The sequence below is a fragment of the Heterodontus francisci genome, chromosome 4 (genome assembly GCF_036365525.1).
Source record: "Heterodontus francisci isolate sHetFra1 chromosome 4, sHetFra1.hap1, whole genome shotgun sequence".
Taxonomy (NCBI): Eukaryota; Metazoa; Chordata; class Chondrichthyes; order Heterodontiformes; family Heterodontidae; genus Heterodontus; species Heterodontus francisci.
The window spans coordinates 179,930,787-179,946,205 of NC_090374.1; the positions used below are offsets into that span (position 1 = coordinate 179,930,787).

Sequence of the window (15,419 nt, forward strand, 5' to 3'; positions counted from 1 at the left end):
TTGTGCGTACACATCATGTAAACAAAAAAAAAAAATGGAGTATTCAGAAGACTGCAGTATATGGAGCGATTAGCTCTTTTTCAGTTCAAAATTAGAAAATATGCCAGCATCATTAGATGTTACAATTCCCATTGCCAGTTCCACATCTAGTGCTGCTGATGCTTTTGCCTCATTTAATTGTCAATACTCATACATCAGTCTCTGATAACTAAACTGAAGCGCTATAACTTTAACAAAATCATTGCTGCCTCATTGGAAGCCTGAAGTGAAGATCAATTCGCAATCTCATGCATAGGTTGCCCACGCATTCCCACATCCATTCTTATCTTGCGATATGAGAACCATCTCACATTCAGAGAGCATTAATGCCAATGTGAGAGAGATTGAGGCATTTTCTGTCAGGATTTCAGGAATTTACCATGATCTAATCAGAGAGAACAACTTTTGGAAAAATAGATTTTATTTTTCACTCTCACACATGCTCGACTACTTTAAGCCTCCTCCACTGTCATTCATATGTTCAATCTAATTGATCTCAATGAGAAAGCTTCATGCTAAGTGCTATAATTCTGTGATATCTGTCATCTTCTACACATTCCTGCTTGCTACAGCATTCACCTTTGCTACACTGCAGATCATTATATATATTATGATGGATCAGTTGTTGCTAAAATAAAACGTTGGACGTAGATTTGCAGAAATTTGCTGGTGAATTGTGTTCAGTCCCAGAATAGCACTAATATGTTTTCTGGGAGTTTTCTTAACACTGTTGTAACTCTAAAACTTTTTGGAAGAAGTGTGTTCTGTGAGCTGGGTTTTTTTTCTCTAGAAAAAAGAAGGCTGAGAGGTGAGCTGAAAGAGGTCTTTAAAAGTATCAAGGGGTTTGGTAAGATAGAAGGTAGCACCGATGTTTCCTTGGGGCAGTGAGGCTAGTGAGTGGGGAGGTTATCAGGAGAGGTCAATCCCAGAAGTATGGGTTTCCTGGACATCCTGCAGAAATTAATTACAGGATGTCTTTCAAGGTTTTTCAGCAGGTTTCCCATCTGGGTGGGAGAACAGTCAGTAAGCAGATGGTAGGTAAGTAGGAGATGGGGTAGAGGTTGGGTGGGATAGTCAGAGATGGAGGGTGAGGGAATAGGAGACTGTTGGACATTGTGGAGTCAGAGATCAGGTTGTAGCAGTTTGAAACAACTGAGTGGCTTGCGAGGCCATTTCAGAGGGCTGTTAATAGTCAACCACATTGCTGTGGGTCTGGAGTCACATGTAGGCCCGACCAGGTAAAGATGGCAGATTTCCTTCCCTAAAGGGCATTAGTAAACCAGATGGGTTTTTAACAACAATCGAAAATGGTTTCATGGTCACCACCAGACTAGCTTTTAATTCCTGATTTATTAATTGGATTCAAATTCCCGATTTATTAATTGGATTCAAATTCCACCATCTGCTGTGTTGGGATTCGAACCTGTGTCCCCAGAGCATTAGCTTGGGGCTTTGGGTTACCAGTCTACTGACATTACGCTACACCACCGCCTCCCGCCTCCCCATGCAGCAAGACCTGGACAGCATCCAGGCTTGGGCTGATAAGTGTCAAGTAGCATTCCCGCCACACAAGTGCCAGGCAATGACCGTCTCAAAGAAGAGAGAATTTAACCATCTCCCCTTGATGTTGACTGGCATTACCATTGCTGAAACCCCCACTATCAACATCCTGGAGGTTACCATTGACCAGAAACTGAACTGTACCAGCCACATAAATACTGTGGCTACAAGAGCAGGTCAGAGGCTGGGAATTCTTTGGCGAGTAACTCACCTCCTGACTCCCCAAAGCCTGTCCACCATCTACAAGGCACAAGTCAGGAGTGTGATGGAATACTCGCCACTTGCCTGGATGGGTGCAGCTCCAACAACACTTAAGAAGCTCAACACCATCCAGGACAAAGCAGCCCGCTTGATTGGCACCCCATCTACAAACATTCATTCCCTCCACCACCGACGCACAGTGGCAGCAGTGTGTACCATCTACAAGATGCACTGCAGCAATGCACCAAGGCTCCTTCGACAGCACCTTCCAAACCCGTGACCTCTACCACCTAGAAGGACAAGGGCAGCAGATGCTTGGGAATACCACCACCTGCAAGTTCCCCTCCAAGTCACACTCGTTCTGACTTGGAACTATATCGCCGTTCCTTCACTGTTGCTGGGTCAAAATGCTGGAACTCACTTCCTAACAGCACTGTGGGTGTACCTACCTCACATGGACAGCAGCAGTTCAAGAAGGCAGCTCACCACCACCTTCTCAAGGGCAATTAGGGATGTGCAATAAATCTGGCCTAGCCAGTGACGCCCACATCCCATGAATGAATAAAAATGGGTTGGGGGACAGAAACCAGGTGGGGAGTTGGAGATTGGGGGTGTGGGGTTTAGAGATTGGGAGGTGGGGGGGTTGGAGATTGGGAGGTGGGAGGGTTGGAGATTGGGGGAGTGGGGGTTTGGAGTTTGGGTGGTGGGGGGTTGGAGTTTGGGTGGTGGGGGGTTGGAGATTGGGGGGTGGGGGGTTGGAGATTGGGGGAGTGGGGGTTTGGAGATTGGGGGGTTGGAGATTGGGGGAGTGGGGGATTGGAGATTGGGGGAGTGGGGGGTTGGAGATTGGGTGGCGGGGGGTTGGAGATTGGGGGGTGAGGGGGTTGGAGATTGGGGGGTTGGAGATTGGGGGGTGAGGGGGTTGGAGATTGGGGGGTTGGAGATTGTGGGGTGGGGGGGTTGGAGATTGTGTGGTGGGGGGGTTGGAGATTGTGTGGTGGGGGGTTGGAGATTGGGGGGTTGGAGATTGGGTGGTGGGGGGTTGGAGATTGGGGGGTGGGGGGGTTGGAGATTGTGTGGTGGGAGGTTGGAGATTGGGGGAGTGGGGGTTTGGAGATTGGGGGGGTGGGGGGGTTGGAGATTGTGTGGTGGGGGGTTGATTGGCGGGTGGGAGGTTGGAGATTGGGGGAGTGGGGGTTTGGAGATTGGGGGGTTGGAGATTGGGGGGTGGGGGGTTGATCGGGGGATGGGAGGTTGGAGATTCGGGGAGTGGGGGTTTGGAGATTGGGGGGTTGGATATTGGGGGGTGAGGGGTTGGATATTGGGGGGTTGGAGATTGGGGGCTGGGGGGTTGGATATTGGGGGAGTGGGGGTTTGAAGATTGGGGGGTTGGAGATTGGGGGGTGAGGGGTTGGAGATTGGGGGGTTGGATATTGGGGGAGTGGGGGTTTGGAGATTGGGGGGTTGGAGATTGGGGGGTGGGGGGGGTTGGATATTGGGGGAGTGGGCGTTTGGAGATTGGGGGGTTGGAGATTGGGGGGTGGGGTGTTGGATATTGGGGGAGTGGGGGTTTGGAGATTGGGGGGTTGGATATTGGGGGAGTGGGAGTTTGGAGATTGGGGGGTTTGGAGATTGGGGGGTGGGGTGGAATTGGAGATTGGTGGTAGGGTTGGTGTGGGCAGATGAGGAGAAGGGATTTGAGGAGAATTATTTAATTCAGCAAGTTGCTATGATCTGGAATGCACTGCCTGAAAGGGTGGTGGAAGTAAATTCAGTAGTAACTTTCAGAATGGAATCAGATAAATAGCTGAATGAGTAAAAATGTGCATGGCTATGGGGAAAGAGCAGGGGAGCAGGATTAATTGGATGGCTCTTTCAAAGAACCAGCACAGGCACCCTGGGCCGAAAGCCGCCTTCTATGCTGCAGGATTCCAAGTAGCATCGGTGGAAAACTTCTTCAATGAGAATTTCATTGATATTGTCAAGCTGCTGCTTTCACAGGTGTCAATAGTACTATACTGAAATGTAAACAGAAAATGCTGGAAATTCTCAGCAGGTCGAGCAGCAGTTGTGGAGAGAAAAACAGTTCAGGTTTGTGACTTTTCATCAGAACTGGAAAAAGTTAATTATAACAATTTTTAAGCAAGTACAGGGAAAGGGGGAGGGGAGGAAAGAACAAAGGGAAGGTCTGTCATAGGGTGGAAGGCGGGAGAGATTAAACGAGAAAGGGGATGATGGTGCACGGCAAAAGGAGATGGCAATCGGACAAGAAACAAAAGATGGGTCTTGAGGAGCTGTAAATGTCAACAGCAGAATCATTACCGGCACTTTCTGTCAGAAAAAAATGGGAGCAGTGGTTATGATCTCAAGTTGTTGAACTCGATGTTGAGTCCAGAAGGTTATAAAGTGCCTTATCAAATGTATTTTACTCATGATTTGGGGTGTTGTGTCAACTGAGTCCACACTAACTCTAAATACAAAGCATTAACTGGGCTATTAATCATCAGTCTTGGAGGGCCTGAGATCCTGTTACCTGAAGCAAAAGTCACGTTCTGATTCCCACATTTAAAAACTCAGTCAGTGTATAAAGGAGTTCAGATGAATGACCAATGCTTTAGAAAGTCACTTTAGAAAGATCCACAGCTTACAATCACTGTAGCTGTAATTGAAGTTGTTACTGCAGCCTTTTCCATCTCCAGTATCCTATTGCTAATATTGCTGTTTTGAACACCAGGGGTGAATGCGATGTGTTGATCCTAACCTGAACTGGATTTCACAGACTAGTGAGCTCAGTTGCAATTAACCTCTCGCTTCTTCTCTTGGCATCATGTCCAAGTCCCATCCTATTCTCATCAAACATCAACAATTTGTATATATATAGCACCTTTAACATAGTAAAATATTCCCCAGGTGCTTTGCAGGAGTTATCAGGCCCAATTGGACATTGAGCCACAGAGGAACTATTAGGAGAAGTGACCAAAAGCTTTGTTAAGCAGCTAGGTTTTAAGGAGCATCTGAGAGGAGGAGAGAGCTGGGAGTTTTAGGGAGGGATTTCGGACCTTAGGGCCTAGACAGCTGAAGGCACAGCTGCCAATGGTGAGGTGAAGGAAACTGGGGACATCCAATGTGAAAATGTGCACAAGACCAGTAAGGGGTCACTAGGTAGTAATTTGGAGATTGTGCCTCCACCTAAATTAGAGGTACTGAGGTCAGTTGTACTCTTATCAATGCCTGCGATGAATCAGTGACCTGTATGTACTAGGAATTAAGCCTGAGAACTGTCAAGCTTAGTTTTACTAGTATTTTCTTCACTTACCCACAACAGCATAGGAGGAACATTAAGGGTAATTACTTTTAATCTTAAGCAAAATGATTGGATTTATTCCAGTGACAATGAACAATGGGCTGCCCAGCTGTGAAGGGACTACTTCTTAGGACTGAAGCAGTTGTCTTTCTGAGAGATTTAGACGTGTTTCGCTGACTCTTGTGTCTCGATTTGTTATTAAGAAATTGTTTAATGCCTCCTTCTCTGTGTTTATTGGATGATCAATATTGGGAATCTTCACATTCTTCTTGGAAGTGTCACAGTTCACGAATCATCGTATGTAAAGCAATACATTGAGGACGAATTAAATATTCTGATCCTTCTCACAACCAGGACTTAAAATCCAATGTTTTGATATTGCCATTTCCCAGTCATAACTCCAGCCTCAGATCTGTTGTGATTTAACCCATTATTAGAAGAACAGGTTCATCATGTTTTCCATTGCAAGCCAGATTCCCTGTTCAATATCTGAGGTTACTTAGATTTATTTTGGTTATGCATTTATATTCCCTCCCAAAAAAAATGCAACAGCCAAATGGTTAAATAGCCAACTGCTACCCTTTGCCAAGCTTTGAGCTAAGGAAAGCACATTGCTTTTGACAAAGCTTTCTTCTCTCTTCTGTCAAAGGCTGAGCTAAAGTATTGCCTTCTAATTATGGATCTGAGCAGAGGTCATTGTTTAACTCAGTGAAAGCCTGATAAGATTGTATCGGTGCAGTTAACACCATCTCAGTGACTGCCTAGTGATCATGAACTGTGAAAGTGAACAGATATTGAAGATTCAAAAGATTTGCTATCTGCACCCATCCTGTTAAGTGATCCTTTAACTGGTGTTAATTAAATCCTTTCTAGCAGTTATTAATTATTACCATGTTGAAAGCCCAAACTTGTCAGATATTTTCTCTACAATTTTTTGCATGGTTTGCATTATTTCAGAATAAAACTTTGATCTAATCACCCCTTAATCTTCTAATTCCAGGGAATACAACCCTAGTTTGTGTAATCTCTCCTTGTAATTTAACCCTTGGAGTCCAGGTATCATTCAGATAAATCTGCACTGCAGTTCCTCCAAGGCCAATATAACCCTGCTAAGGAGTGCTGCTGAGAATTGCTCACAGTACTCCAGGTGTGGTCTAACCAGGGCTTTGTATAACTGAAGCATTATATTGAAATCAATTTGCAAGAGTTTTGTCATTCACTTAACTATCAATATCTCTTTCATATTTTATACTTCCATCTGCACTGTTTACCAGGCCACCTATCTTTGTGTTATCAGCAAATTTGGTGCGTCATCAGCAAATTTTGATACGTGACTTTCTATTCCATCATCTAAGTTGTTAATAAATACAGTGCATAGTTGAGGTCCCAACACAGATTCTCGCAGGACACCACTAGTCACGTTCTGTCAATTAGAGTACCTGCCAATTATCCCTACTCTCTGTCTCTTTCAGCTCAGCCAATTTCCTAACCAGGTCAATAATTTGCCTTCAATTCTAGGGCTTCAACTTTAGCAACAGTCTCTTATGAGGGACTTTATCAAATGCTTTCTCGAAGTCCGTATAAATAACATCCATAGACATTCCCCTATAGTCAGATCTTCAAAAAATTCAATCGGGTTTGTCAGACATGACATACGCTTTACAAATCCACACTGGCGCTCTCTGATCAGCTGAAAGTTTTCAAGCTGTTCAATCACCCAATCTTTTATTATAGACTCTGGCAATTTCCCGACAACAGATGTTAGGCTAATTGATCTATAGTTCCCTGATTTTCCTCTGTCACTTTTCTTTAATAGCAGAGTAACATGTGCAATTTTCCAATCTAAAGGAATGGTTCTCAAATCTAGAGAACTTTGCAAGATTATAGCTAGGGCATCTGCAGTCTTCTCACCTACATTCTTTAAAGCCCTGGGATGGAAACCATCTGGTCCTGGGGATTTGTCACTCTTTAGTGCCTTATCTTCTTCATTACTGTTATTTTGCGTTGTTAATTTTGGTGAGTCCCTGTCCCTGATTCAATATTAGTTTCTTTGGGCTGGCCAGTGTGCTGACCTCTTCCTCGACTGGAAACACTGAGACAAAATAATTAGTCAACAAATCCACCATTTCCTTATTTTCATTGACAATATCACCATTAGAATTTCTGCTTCCTTTGGGTCCACGGTGACAGACAATCTGTCCCTTGATGCAGAGCTTGATACACACACAGGGAAAGCAGCTACCACTTTTGGCTGACTCATGAAATGCACATGGAATAACACCAAGCTGACCCTTAGGATCAAGCTGATGGTTTATAAGGCCTGTGTTCTCAGCACCGTGCTGTACGGCTGTGAAACATGGGCGACTTACAGCTACCAGGAAAAGAAGTTCAATACTTTCCATCTTCGTTGTCTGCGGTGCATTATGGGTATATCCTGGCAGGACAAAATCACAAATGTGGCAGTCCTCTCAAAGACAGAGATCCCAAGGTGGCTTCGCTGGATCGGACACATCTGCAGGATGAAAGACGGTCGCATACTCAAGGACCTTCTGTATGGTGAGGTAGCTGGGGCAGACGACAAGTAGGGCGCCCAAAGCTCCCTTCACGGATCCTTGCAAATGTGACATGAAGGCCCTAAGTGTCGACTGTCACACCTGGGAGTCACCAGCTGGTGAAAGATGGAAATGGCGACACATCCTGTGGACTGATGACCACTACCACAAAGACCAGTGGATACAGCGGCTTGGCAGCTGGTGTCAATGCCAAAAACGACCCACAGCGTCACTTGGCAGCTTCACATGCGGCACTTGTGGCAGGACCTGCCTATAGAGGATTGGCCTTCACAACCATCAGCAAAGGTGCACCAAGAGAAGACACCGCACCTAAATGGATTGTCTGCTGCTGTCCATCATCTTTTGTAGTTGGAAGGATGTCAACCGTCACTGTAACCGGTTACATTGCTCCTGACCACCATCTTTTTCCTAATATAATTACAAAACACGTTTGTGTTGGTTTTGATATCTCTTGCAAGTTACTTTTCATACTTCCTTTTTGTAGCTCTTACTATCTGTTTTGTCATCCTATAAACCCTGCTTTGTGATAATAGTTTACATATCAGGGGAAAATAGTCCGAATCTGCAGAAATAATTATTAATTTTCTGCTGCGAGTTCCTGATCACTGAATACTTCTGATTAGTATTTTGGAATGGGTTTTGAATCGAGGCCCTGTCAGCCCTCTCACATCAATGTAAAAGATCCCATGGCACTATTTTGAAGAAGAGCAGGGGAGATCTTCCTGGTGTCCTGGTCAATATTTATCCCTCAACCAACATCACTAGAGCAGATTATCCAGTCATTATCACAATGCCGTTTGTGGGACCTTGCTGTGCACAAGTTGGCTGCAGCATTTTCTACATTGCGATAGTTAAAAAGTACTTAATTCGCTGTATGACGTTTTGGTATGCCCTGAATTCCTGAAAGACACTATATAAGTAAAATTCTAGCAAGCATAACTGTTAACTAAATCACAATCCACCTATTCTGCTTCGCACCAGATGTCATCTTGAGTTCAGTGTGACCAGTCTCACTCATAAATGGACCCTAGGATCAGTAGCGTACCATTGCTGCCCAATATCTATTACATGAAACTGTGACCCAGGGTCTGAGTCATTGCATGTATTGGAAATTGTGATTGCGCACATGCTCCACAGGCATTTCTCTTGGAAGGCTTACTAATAAACACACTGGTGAGACAGGACCAGTTGTAAGCTAAAGAAAAATTGGTTTGAGCTAAACCACATTGCTTTTGATAAACTAGCACAAGACTTGCACAATGGGCCGAATGGCCACCTTCTGTATTATGTCATTCTGTGATTTTATGATTTTATAGGAAACGGATCTCTGGACAGAATGCAGGTTTCAGTGAAAGGCAGTCTACTTCCTATCTCAACACCAAAAATAATAAATGATGCAAACTTGGCTCTTGGTCTGGGCCAACGGCACTCCATGGTGGGGTGCGGGGGGGAGGGTGTGGTGCAATATTCCTTAGCAGGGGTTCAAATTGGGAGAGTGCGGGGCGGTGGCACCTTATTGATCACCCCCCAACCCCCACAGGCACATTTCCCTTCAATGAGGTCAGTGTCCGGTTCCATTCCCATCCAATCCACCAGCACCGAACGTTGTATTTGACCTGGTACAAGTCTGTATTTACTGAGCTGACCGACAGTAGACATAGAAAAAGTGAATTCTTTGTCTCTCGAGCTGCTTCAGATTCAGACATGAGCAAATTATTTTCCAGAAAAGTGTACACTGACAAAGCTAATCTTCGACTCTCCCCAGACCTTCCGGCTAGGATTTTGCTATTTGTGTTGGAAACCCGACCTCGGGCCAAATGGGGGTCACAACCCCGCACTGTGGTGGAAACAGTCACTGAGCAGTGACTTTCCCTGAATTGGTCAATTAGTGGCCAGAGGGCAGGCTCGCCGTCCAATTAAGGACTACAGGCAGGCTCTCGACCAATAGGAGGCCCTCCAGCTCAGAAGAAGCAGCATCCTGCAATTCAGGTAAGAGAGAGTGTGCTTCCATCGTGAGATGACCTCTCTGCACATTTTAAACTTTTAAATTAAGAAAAATAATCACCTCAGCAGCCAGGCCACCATTGTGGAGGGGAAATCCCTCCACAGGGCAGCCCATAACCGCAGCTAAGACCAGGAAAATTCCAGTCTGCCCCTGATAATAGGCCTTAATAGACCATTAAGTATCCTCAATTGATTACCCACCGCTTGTGGGCGGGTAGCCCTTCCACAGCTGATCCGGCCTCCTGGAAAATGGCCAGGGGGTGGAATGGTGCCTGCAAACTGGCACACTGGCTGCACCTGCTCACCTCTATGGTGAAAACCCTGCCCCTGTGTCACGAATGGCTCATCACACTGCCAATTAAAATGACAATAGTTCACCCTGGTGTGAGTCCTGTGGCAGCTACATTGCCCTGTGTGGGTAGCTATATTATCTAGCAATCAGGCGACTGCTAGGCACAATGCATCATTAATGCATCACTAAGAAATGCTAGAAAGTGCAAACAATCCAACAGTGTCTCAGACTGAAATAAAACAAGAAGAGCTGGAAATACTCAGCAGGGAAGCAGAGTTAACATTTCAGGTTAGTGACCCTTCTTCAGAACTGGGGAACTCCAAGGCAGGTAGATGGAGCCAAGATACAGATCAACCATAATCTGACTGAAAGGTGGAACAGGCTCAAGGGGCTGAATGACGTCCTCCTCTTCCATTCCAGTCTTCAGCAATACATGGTTTCAAGCTTTCAAAATACAGAACTTTCTGTATTTAATGTGATTTTCTGTTGATTCCGAAGGCTAAGATGGAAAACCAAAGACCATTACATAGTACAGTACCCACCTCTTTGAGAAAAATAAATTTGGGGTTACATAACCTTCTGCCAAAAGTTTAAAACGGAGCCAGAAAGAGTTGCAGCTGTGTTAGGAGTTCTAGAGCCCATGAGGGGATTGAGGGATAGGACTTAATGATAGGCTTCACCAACAGCTTCTCAAGGGCAATTCGGGATGGACAATAAATGTTGGCCTTGCCAGCGATGCCCACATTCCATGAACGAATGAAATAAAATTGCTCTTTTGGAGCCCAAAATAACCCACTCTCTCAATAAGATTTAAGTGGCACCTTTGTATTTGATGCCTATGGCAAAGGAAAATGGTGAACATATCCTCCCCATGTAACCAGCTGTCAGGGATATGTGGAGACAGGGTAAGGGGGTGGGGACTGTATTCTTGAAAAGGCTTTTCTCTTTCTTTATAAAAACACATGAAATTCAGATGTGCTGAGGGCGTTCCCCAAGATGTTCAGTGAGTAAATGCACTGTCCCGACTATACCTGCTGAGATAGTTAGGGTTGCCAACTCCGGGCGGATGTATGCAGGGAGATTTCATTACTGGACCTCCCACACACTCCTGCCTTCCAATGGCCAAATGGAAAGTGAGAAGACTATTTGGTTGGAATTTTACCAGCAAGAATAAGGTCCCATTGTTGGGACAAAATGCGTGACCCAAGTCAGCGTGGAGGACAGCGGGACCAAAGGGATAATTTTACCGGCGGTGGCCAAATAAGAGACCGCTGCCAGGACTGCAATCCAATTGGGGACCATCCTAGTTCTCAGAGCTACCGGCCCAATCAGAAGGCCGGCAGCTTGGCCGTGCCACCAGCAGAGGTGGCTGCTGCTGAGGCTACAGGGAGAGGAGCGGGCACCTCCATCTTAGGGCGCCCTCAAAGGATGGGTGAGGATTTTTTTTTTATGTAGTGATGCCAGTTAGGTAGGCCCCAGTGAACCCTCCAGCTGCAGCGGAGCCGAGGGGGCGGCCGTTTCCGCCGTGGTCGGAGGTGGGTGGGGGGGGCCCTGTGGGCCGTGGAGCAACCAGAAATGAAGAACCTCCTGGGAAGCCGCTGAGAGGCCGCCTTGATCTACCTGGCAGTCTCCCCGTGCGGCAGCTGCCCATCCCAATGTCAGTAAAATGCCGGCAAGGGCCTAAAGTGGGCATTAATTGGCCATTTAGTTAAATTAATTGGCAGCCTGCCTCTGACCGCATGCTGCCGTTCCCGCTTCTGGGAATATCCTGTGGCAGCGGGACAATGTTCGGCTTCCCTCCAGATGCTTTCCGTCGCCATTTTACGAGCCCTCCTCCCTCCCAGCCCGTCTCCAGGAGCTGGTACAGATCCGGCCTTTGTTACCCAATTGTATGATTCTTGTACTTCTGCAATACTTTTATCGTTAATAAACAGAAGTGTTTGAAAAATAAAATAACGCAATTTTTTAATGCCCCCATGATGTTTCTCTAGGGTTGCTCACAAAGGTGTCCAATGTTCAATTCCTGGAGACTCCCACTAATCCTGGAGGGTTGGCAACCCCAGAATAAGTCTATTTCAACCTACGCAGCTGTAGGGAGTCACTATAGTTTGCCTCAGTGTCCCCGTTTGGTAGGAAAAGGGAACATTGAGCTCAGTTTCCTATGCCCGATTACCATTCAGTAGGAACACACGTGGAAGATGATTCTGGGTAAGGAGAGCATCGGTCTCCACTCTGTTGCTTTCAGCAGGTGAATAGAACACTATGGCACTCCCAAAAAAGATAGAATAGTTTTGGGTGATGTACAGGAGGATTCCCGGCACCGTTATTCCCACTAAGCTGTGCAGCAGCCTGCAAGGCGTTCTGCAGGCCTTGTTCCCTGTTAAATGCCTCATGGCGCAACTATGCAAAAAACAAATTAAAGGGACCGTGCATTACCTAGGATAATGATTACATAGAATATATGGCAGAGAAACAGGCCATTCGGCCCAACCTATCCATAATGGTGTTTATGCTCCACTTGAGCCTCCTCCCTTCTTTCTTTATCTAAGTCTATCATTGTAACCCTCTATTCCCTTCTTCCTCATATGCTTGTCTAGCTTCCCCTTAAATGCATCTATACTATTCACTTCAACCACTCCCTGTGGTAGCGAGTTCCACATTCTCACCACTCTTTGATTAAAGAGGTTGCTTCTGAATTCCCTGTTGGATTTCTTGGTGACTATCCTAAATTGACGGCCTCTAGTTCTGCTTTTCCCCACAAGTGGAAACATTCTCTCTCTATCCACTCCATTAAAAATTGAGAAAACTGGCTGTGCACCACTACAAAATTTTAAGGGAGTGTTGCCTGGCACCTCAGAATAAATGCTTCCTCATGTATGGAAGAGATGGGGGGGACGCTGGAAGAAGTGGGGAGAAAGTTGGAGATATTCGTTGCAGAAATACTTTGGCAGTTTTAAAAGAATTACCTCATAACTTTATCCTGTACTGATAACTTGAACCTGATACGACTTGACTGCACCATTTTATTTGAAGGTGCCTTTATTGCCTTTCGTTACTATCAACTGCTGTTGCAACATTTCTGTGACTGACCTACATTAGCTTCAGATACACGTGGACGAGCTGTTTTGATTTTAGTCACGGGGTCATTGTCTTCCCTGTGGGGTCGGAGTTTGTGAGGTCATTAGCATATTTCTCAAATAGCCATTGGATCACTTCATGTATAATTTTGCATAATGCATTATTTTGATTACTGTCCAAAAATATAGCAATGCTAAATTAAATATTAATCTGTGTTTAATGTGTGTTTGAGGCTCCATAGCTTCTTATTATAGGAGGGTATCATCCAAAATTCATACAATTCCAAACTGCTTGAGTGTTCAAGGCACATATTGTTATTTCTGTGCCCTTTGTAAAAAAATTCTGTCTTTCCATTCCTTCTGTGTCAGGCGGTGAGAGATTAGATGGGGCAGAGAGAAAACTATATGAGGGAGAATTTACTCCCACTAATAATGAATTGGTCACTTTTTGACCGCCTGATCTCCAACATGTATTATACAGGTGGAAGCGCTAGGCCTATAGATTCGGGAACGTCCATTTTTGGGCACATCCCACCCCCCGCAACCCTCCCACACCTGACTACCCCCGCACAAATGGAGAAATCCAAGGAGCCCCAGATATTGCACCTCGGACCTCATTACTATGAGGCCAGCATCGTGAGAGGGACCCTCCCTGAAGAGGTTAGAAGATCAGGCCTCTGCTAATGCACAGCAGAGACCGGGAGCAGACATTAGGCCCCGTATTTACAGGGCTTAGAGAGAACACAAGAACACAGGTTATAGAGATAGGGAGAGGCGAGTCCATCAGGCCATTGCCAGACCAGGAGCCAGTGTAGGTCAGTGAGCACAGGTGTGATGGGTGGATGGGACTTGGTGTGAGTTAGAATACTGGTGCCAGAGTTTTAGATGAGCTCAAATTTATGGAGGATGCAAGGTGGGAGAGCAATGGAAGAGTCGAGTGGGAACAAAGGCATGGATGAGACAAACAAAATGTCGAATTGTTTTCAGTGCTGTATGTTGTGTGTGATATTTGGTTGTGGTGATCTGCCCAAGAGCAGGTCCTCTGCGCATTTCCCCATCCCTCACGGTCCTGCGCCTTTCTCTTCAGTTGCTCTTAAGAGCCTCCCATTTTCTAACTTCCATGAGAAGTGAGCAACACAACTAGGGAAAAAGTACATGAGGTGGTTTCCCATTGTCCTCCTCATGTGTGCTTTAAAGGAAACACAAGTCCTCTTCCTGAAGGATCCTCCTCACCTGTAAGCAGCCATTTCCCTCGAGGTTCAAGGTCGTTTGCGATCACCACCGAAAATCCTCTGGTTCCACTGTTGGCCGTGGCTGGTATCCTTGAGCATGGGACCATTACCTGGGCCTAGGGTGACTTGTAAATGCCATCGTAGCACATGGCTTGATTATTTTCAGTTGTGAATGAAGCTGAATTGTGAGGTAAATTTCTGGGTGTACTGAGGTGACAGACTTTGATCCATGAGGCTGTCAGAGTGAAGGGTGTCCTGACCCAAGCTGCCAGATTAGGAGGCAAGGTGAACATGAGACTGTCAGGGTAAAGGGTGTCCTGACCCAGGCTTCCTGTTCAGGAGGCAAGGTGACCCAAGGCTCTGACAGTGGGAGAATCTGATATTGACACAATTGAGGCTGCGCTTGTATGTGATGTGGGTGTAGTTTATGGTAGTTCCTGTAAAAAGAGAGCTGCCTGTAATTATCCTGCTGCAAGCCAACAGGGGATTTGGTATTGTGTGCACATTGAGGGCAATGCTAAAGGCTCCTACCTTCAGTTATGACTCCTTGAAGTTGTTGATTCAGAGTTTTGGTAAAACTCACCTCTTTGATCCAGCTTTTAATCACTTGTCCTAATATCTCCTTATGTGGCTCAGTGTCAAATTTTGTGCAATAATGCCTCTGTGAAGTGCCTTGGGAGGTTTTACTATGTTAAAGGTGCTATATAAATGCAATTAATTGTTTTGGCCTGGATGACGATAACCGAATAAGTTAATACAAACTCTCAGTTTTGCCGTATCTGGGAGATTTTTGTTTAATTCTTTCAAGGGATTTGAGCATCGCTGGCTAGGCCAGCATTTGTTGCCCATCCCTAATTGCCCTTGAGAAGGTGGTGGGGAGCTGCCTTCTTGAACTGCTGCAGTCCATGTGGGGTAGGTGCACCCACAGTGCTGTTAGGAAGATATTCATTAGTTGCAGGGGAAATATCGTATCCTCTTGTGGGCCCCTGCCCCCACTATCCCTTTTGACCCACCATTGCCACCATGTCTTCAACTATCTCAGAAGACACTCAGGACAGCACTGTGGGGATACTGCATTGTTGCAGGTGCTGTCTTTTGGATAAGACACTAAACCGAGGCCTCCTCTTCCCTCTCAGG

The 15,419-nt window shown here is 45.7% G+C and overlaps 1 protein-coding gene across 3 annotated transcripts in view; it reads left to right on the top strand.

The window, feature by feature from the left end:
* The window catches only part of plppr1 (phospholipid phosphatase related 1), a 125,969-nt gene that overhangs the window by 60,740 nt on the left and 49,810 nt on the right, over positions 1–15,419 (top strand). The gene's annotated exons all lie outside the window — the stretch shown is intronic.